Genomic DNA, 7463 nt, shown 5'->3' with positions numbered 1-7463 from the left:
ATTGCCAGATTTATTTCTCAGCTATCTGAGATAGCGAAGCCTTTCTTTAAACTCCTCAAGAAGAATGCGCTGGTTAGATGGGATGAAGAGTGTGAACTGACATTCGACAAGATTAAACACTACTTGATGAATCCGCCAGTGCTTGTTCCACCAACGCCGGGGCAACCTCTGATCCTGTACCTTACAATCCACAGTGAATCCTTAGGTGCCATGCTTGCTCAGAAAAGTGAAGAGGATGGAAAGGAGCGTGCGATTTATTATTTGAGTAAGAAATTCACCGCCTCTGAGATGAATTATTCCGAAGCAGAAAGAACATGCGCAGCATTGGTTTGGGTACTACACAGATTGAGGCAATACACTTTGCACTATCAGATATTGCTTGTGACAAAGTGTGATCCCATCAAATACTTGCTCAATCAACCCGCTTTGATTGAAAAACTGGCAAAATGGCAGATTCTCATCTCAGAATTTAATGTTCGATTCATGTCCCAGAAATCAGTCAAAGGACGAGTAATTGCTGATGTCTTGGCTGAAAATCCTGGGAAAAATGAGGATATGGATCCGTTAGAGGATAGAGTCATGCCAATTGATGAGTATGTATGGACCATGTATTTTGATGGAGCCGTAAACTTGTCAGGATCAGGTATCGGGGCAGTTTTAATATCTCCAGGCGGACAACATTATCCGGTCGCAGCGAAACTGATATTTCCTTGTACGAACAATATCGCCGAATATGAAGCATGCATCCTCGGGTTACAAGCTGCAATTGAAATGGGAGTAGCTCGACTTGAGGTGTTCGGGGATTCAACCCTCATTATTCTTCAGACCGTTGGTAAATGGCAAACTAGAGATGCTATGTTGCAGCCCTATCACGTCTATCTGGAGGAGTTGGTGGAAGAGTTTGAAGACATTTCGTTTGAATACTTGTCAAGGACTCAAAACAGTTTTGCCGATGCTCTGGCTACGTTATCGGCAATGCTACGAGTGACAAGTGGTTTAGAAGTTGAACCTTTGAAGATAGAGGTCTTACAGAAACCGGCTTATTGCATGGCCACGACAGAAAAGCCTGACGGCAAGCCGTGGTATCATGATATCAAGGCATATCTTCAAACATAGGAATTTCCTGAGAAAAGTACCGCATCTGACCAAAAGTATATCAGGAAAATGGCGTCGAAGTTCTTCTTGAGCGGGGAATGCCTATACAAGCGGTCCTATAATTCGGTTTTATTAAGGTGTGTTGATTCAACCGAGGTTGTTCATTTGATGCTAGAAGTACACGATGGAGTATGTGGTCCGCACATGAATGGTCATATGCTAGCAAGGAAGATAATGAGGATGGGTTATTACTGGCTCGCTTTAGAAAGTGATTGCATTCAGCGTGTCCGAAGTTGTCACAAATGTCAGATCCATGGTGACAAGATTAAAACTCCTCCGAATGAATTGCATCAAATGTCTGAACCATGGCCATTTTCTATGTGGGGCATTGATATGATTGGCCCAATTAATCCTAAAGCGTCAAATGGGCATCAGTTTATCCTGGTCGCTATCGATTACTTTTCGAAGTGGATCGAAGCTATGTCCTATACGACAGTGACGGCCCGGATTGTGGTGAAGTTCATTCGTCGAGACATCATTGCTCGATATGGTACACCTGAGACTATAATTACTGACAATGGGTCGAATCTAAATAATAAATTGGTGGATGATCTGTTCAAGGAGTTTAAGATCAAGCATTTGAATTCCTCTCCATATCGTCCGCAGATGAACGAAGCGGTCGAAGCAGCCAACAAGAATATCAAGAAAATTTTGGCTAAAACAGCTGAGAACTACCGTGATTGGCATGAGAGATTACCTTTTGCACTTATGGCATATCGGACTTCTATCCGGACATCTACAGGGGCAACTCCATATTCTCTTGTGTACGGTATGGAAGCAGTTCTACCTGTTGAGGTTGAAATTCCTTCGTTACGTATTCTTTCACAGGTACAATTGTCAGAAGCAGATTGGATCCAGCAGAGATTGGACCAATTGAACATGATTGATGAGATAAGGCTTAGAGCTTTATGTCATGGCCAGTGCTACCAACAACGAGTTGCTAAATCTTTCAACAAGAAAGTCAAGCATCGACATTTTCAGGTAGGCGACCTTGTCCTGCGGAAATTATTGCCGATAGTTCCTCTTGCAGAAGGAAAATTCGCCCCAAATTGTGGCGGCCCGTACATTGTGAAGAAAGTTCTTCCAGGAGGTGCTTTGATTTTGGCCGAGATGGATGGTCGTGTTTTTTTCAGTCCAGTTAATTCCGATTCTGTGAAGAATTATTACACTTGATTTGTACTCATTCTGACTTTGTTTCTATCAAGTATCAAGTTGAATTTCATGAATCAATTTATGTTACTAAGTTTTGTTTGAGGAAGGCTTTTGGTTTGGCAATCTGTTTCTGTCCTAATGAAGCGATCATATTGCATGAGAGACTTCAAGATGACGAAAGGCAAGACATTTCCATACATGTTCTGAATAATAATCCCTAGTGCGAGTTGAGTGAAAATTCCGTGCTGACAAGGTAAAAGATTATCTCACGAAAAGTATGATGACCAAAATAATGAGAGGCATTCATTTCCTCTATCTAAACACTACAGGTTATCATTTGCTTAACCCTTTTGAACGAAATTTCATTTCTTACCCCTGTCAAGAACAACCCCATACCGGGGCAATTTCTTAGAAAGTTCAAAATGGTTAGAATTTTCTTGCTTTCACTTGCATCAATCTTCAAGTATATTTATTGCATGCAAGTTCTGTGTTAGCTCGAGTGCCTTAGATATGACGAAGAGCATTTCTTTCTATATCCCTACACATTATACCCTTTGCATACCCAATTTGAGCGATGAATTCATTTCAACCCGATTGATGATCATTCTCGTGATAAACAAATGGAATCATCTCGAAGCAAGTTCAAGGTGACTTGAGGCAAATGGGAGCTCAAAAGAAAATTCATCAGGAAGGACGCAAAAGGACTCCATTAAATCGAAGTTCTCTCTCTCGGAAAAAGCTCTCTTAAAAAAGAGGGAGAAAAATCTCTCGAAAAGAAAATCTCTCTCTAAAAAAATAAAAAATAAATAAAAAAAAGAGAGAGAAAAAGGAGGGAAAGAAAAGCTTCAGCAAGAACTGAGTCGACATATAAGATCAGTCTTCAAGGAAAAGACCGTTTGAAGGTTTATTTGTGGAGCAATTGCTAGAGATAGGTCAATGCTACCAGTAGCATAATTGGATGATCACCAATCTCCATGTTCATAATACCCCCCTTTGATGAAATAAGCCATTCATTTCAAGCCTACCCGAACCTACGTTACAACCCTTACCAAAGTCTCTTCAGAATAGGGCACTTGAGTTAACGTAGAGTTTCAAATGCTTATAAATGTTGCTCGAAGAAGTGCGAGCAAGATTTTTCTATCTCATTTTTGCAGCATTCCTGACTTGTAAACCCGGAGCAGCTGGTGATATCAATTCTTTCAATAGCCTCGACTCGAAAAGTCCCTTTTGCTAAGCCATTGACCAAACCCACGTTTTAGTCCTTATAAAGACCTCTCAGATTGGTCAAGTCATACTGATTTTGAGAATATCCGAACCATTGTCAAGCACGATGAAGAGAGTTTGAGTGATTCTTATACCCGCATCAAAGGTCGGGTCAAAAGCCTTTCATTGAAAGTGAGTAGAAAGTCCTTTCTGATTAAAGGTCTCTCATTTAATGTGATCAAATTGTCAAAAGGACGAAATAGTTGTTCTTATTGATAAATTCCCCAGTAAAGCTTGGTAATGCAAGCAGATTCATGAATTATGTTTTCTCTGCTCCTGCGCATGTGTTGTTTTAGCCTTTTCTCAGGTAAAAACAGGTGCAATGCAATTGGCTTTGCCATTTTTATAACACAAGAAGAAATCAGTTACGTCTACTAATTATTCTTCATTGTTTCTTTTTTCCCGGAATGTGAGACATGATCTCTTTCATATGTTCGCCAAGTGGAACAGGTGACATATCATTTGGTGTTGCCAAGTGGAGTACGCGGCACACCCCATTTTATGTTCGCCCAGTAGGACAGGCAGCATAATATCTCATTTGGTGTTGCTAAGTGGAGTACGCGGCACACCCCATTTCATGTTTGCCCAGTAGTACAGGCAGCATAATTTCTCATTTGGTGTTGCTAAGTGGAGTACGCGGCACACCCCATTTCATGTTCATCCAATGGAAGAGGTGACATGATCCTTTTCGTGATTGCCCAGTGGTATGAGCAACACATCACATTCTTTCTTTATATCATGCGCTATTTCGCATCTGTAGGAAACTACAGGTAACAGATAGGCAATCCAGTACCTCGAGAACCTTACTTCCAGTGGACCAGAAGTTTGGAGATCGAGGGAAGTCAAAGCATTATAAAGCTTTCCCTCACTTGGACGCTTTTTGTGCGATCCGTATGTAAGGCTCTTTCACCGCTCTACACGAAGTGAGAAGCCTTATCATACGTTCTTTATTGTTTGCATATCATGCATCATTGCATTAAAAAAAAAACCATCATTCATCATTTTGCATAGTTTAAATTTAGGTCTCAGTCTTTGAGCGAAACCTCTGCGAGCCTCCACTCAAAGAGGGGCAGCTGTTGACACCTAAATTTCGGCGCATCATTTAGTGATTAACTGCATAAAAAAATTAAGAATTAAATTTTAATCCCTGAACAAAAATATTACAAATCGCATAGCATAAAGTTTAGGTTCATATAGATTAACTGCATTTCGCATCGGATCTGCGGTGGTAAGCGAGCTTAAAATTCATTACGTAAATCGAGCTCGGGCACCGAACGAGATTCGGCTCACTCGGAAAGCATGAGCCGAAAATCACACACAAAAGGGCTTGGTTGTCTTAATTTGAGCTTAAATTAGCCCATTATGCTTAATTAAAGAAAAGCCCAAATTAATTCAGCCCATTTAGAATTAAATTAAAGCTTAAACCTAAGCCCATTAGGACTAGAAAGCCCGGCTAATTGACCTAGGTTTACATTATAAATATATGTTAATGTCTCATAATCAAGGAGGGGGGCTCTCATAATTTTTCAGATCGGATTTTTAGAGAGACATACGAGAGAATATTGAGAAGAGTGAGAGAGAGAGGGAAGGAGACCGCCCGCCGCGCCGCACTGCACGCCTGCCGCGCCACCGCCGCCTGGATGTCCCTGCTCCGCCCGCCTGTGTCGCCGCTGCTCGCTGCACAGCCGCCGGAGAGCTGCCCTACACCGCCGCTCGCCAGCCAGAGCAGCCCTCGCACCGCCGCTCGCCGGCGGAGCCGCACACACCGCCGTTAGCCCACCGCTGTCTTCTGCTTTGCATTCGCCCACGGCCCTTGAGAAGAGTCGCCCGTCCCCGCCTGTTGGCCGCTGCCCGGAGACGCCCGCCGTGCCGCCATTCCCGTCGTGTCACCGTCGGTAGCCGCCACTGTTCCCGACGTCACGCCGCCGCTCCCGACGCACCGCCGATCCGCAATCCCGATCCGCTACAGATTCAAATTAGGAAAGAAATCTGCAAATCAGGTAATTATCATATCTCGATTTGATTCGAATATAACAGTTGCGAAAGTTGGGGAAAATTACCAAAAAAATCATAAACCTATTGAAATTGTGCCAATTCAGTCATAAACCTTTTTTTTTACCAATTAAATTAAAAACTTTTTGCATTTGTATCAATTGAATCCATTTAGCCAATTTTGGTCGGAAATTGCTGATATGAATGCCAGCCATCTTACATGACGCGGCCGGTGCTGGCTGAACATTTTTAAATAATATTTTAATAATTTTTGAATTTTTGTAACTTTTTTTTTTGTTTTTTGTTCTATTTTCTAATGCTTCTCTTTACTTTTTATTTTGGGGGACTGAGGGTCGGTGAGGGCCGTCGATCCCTCACCGACCCTCGCGGGCATTGGGCAAGGTCATCATAGCCTCATGCAAATTGGGTGAGGGCCATGGCGCCCTCTCCAGGGGCAGGCGAGGGCCGTGACACCCTGGCCCAAATCTAGTGAGGGTGTCGCAGCCCTCGCCCAGTGCTAGCAACCCTGGCTAGCCCTCCAAAAAAAGGTAAAGAGAAGGAAAAGAAAATACAAAAGAAAAAAAAACAAAAAAGTTACAAAAATTATTAAAATAATTTTTTAAAATGTCCACGTCAGTACTGGCCACGCCACGTCAAATGGCCAGTGTCCATGTCTGCAATTTTTTACCAAAATTGACTGGATGGACTGAATTGGCACAAATGCAAAAGGTTTAGGACTAAGTTAGTAAAAAAATTGTTTAGAATTGAATTGGCATAATTACAATAGGTTTGGGACTTTTTTGGTAATTTTTCATGGGACTTTGTCCAAAGAAGTTCAAGAGACAAGACTCTTTGATTCACCAAATCGGGTCAGGGTAAGGGGACATTGCTTTTCAGATCAACAGATAGAGTTGTTCCACAGCAAACCTCTCCTCTCATTCTAGTAATTTATACGGGCTGATCTCCCACAGCAAACCATCAACCACAGCAAAGCGCCTCTTTCATTTCTTCCCATAAAAGATAACTTTTGTTGCAGCAACAATCCACCATTTTGCCTGAAAAGTCTGTCCTTGATAATTCTGTGTCTCTCTCTAGATATCTCTATAGCCAATTGCTGACAAGGAGAAGATCTGAGCATCCCAGACCAATGCCAGCACCTAAAGGGAAGATATGAAAGAAAAAATCTATAGGCAAACTTTCTTGCTATTCCTTCTCTATCATCTGTTGGGGCCTGACATGACCAAATTAATGCAGTCGTTCTACTTAAAGAGCCAAGTACACCGAAAGAGTATCAAATCTAGCGAAATGGTATCACCAGGAGAGAGTTTGTTACCCATTAGGAGAACCGGCTTCCTAGGGAACTTTTTACGATTATTTATGCACCTGAGGCCACCTTCACTTCCGCCCACAATGATTCCATTGGGACAATAGCAGAAGAAACCCTTGAAGTTTCTGGTGCAAGCCTTGCTATTTAGGGGAACAAGAATAGTAGAGAAGGGGTCTAGAACATAGTCGGCCGGCAACATATCTGCCTCCTGCATGCTTTGTGCGCTGATGCCGTGTATTTTCCCAATCAAATATAGAGAATCGTCATGTGCCACCCGTGTGCAAGGATGTGACACCTTCAGTCGTCTGATTAGTACTTGGGCATCCGCAATTAAGCGGAATCATCAGCTTTCCATCTAGTCTAAAATTACCATTACCCATGTAGCTCTAATCAGCTATTGCCTGGCAAGAAGCCAGGCCTTGGAAAGTGAGATTGGCAATTGACGACTGTGTGTCGCGGCTTGCCACAGTATGAGAAACCTAAAGCAAGTAGACCCCTCCAAAGCCATTACATCAAACTGGAACAATGACCAAGCTTTCAGGGCGGTATTTTGTCAGTGATGGATGGAATGTTG

Source organism: Syzygium oleosum, unplaced genomic scaffold (assembly GCF_021117445.2).
Source record: "Syzygium oleosum isolate NSW1041296 unplaced genomic scaffold, Sole_v2.1 Sole_v2.01, whole genome shotgun sequence".
NCBI classification, from domain to species: Eukaryota; Viridiplantae; Streptophyta; class Magnoliopsida; order Myrtales; family Myrtaceae; genus Syzygium; species Syzygium oleosum.
Note: the sequence above shows the minus strand (reverse complement) of the source record.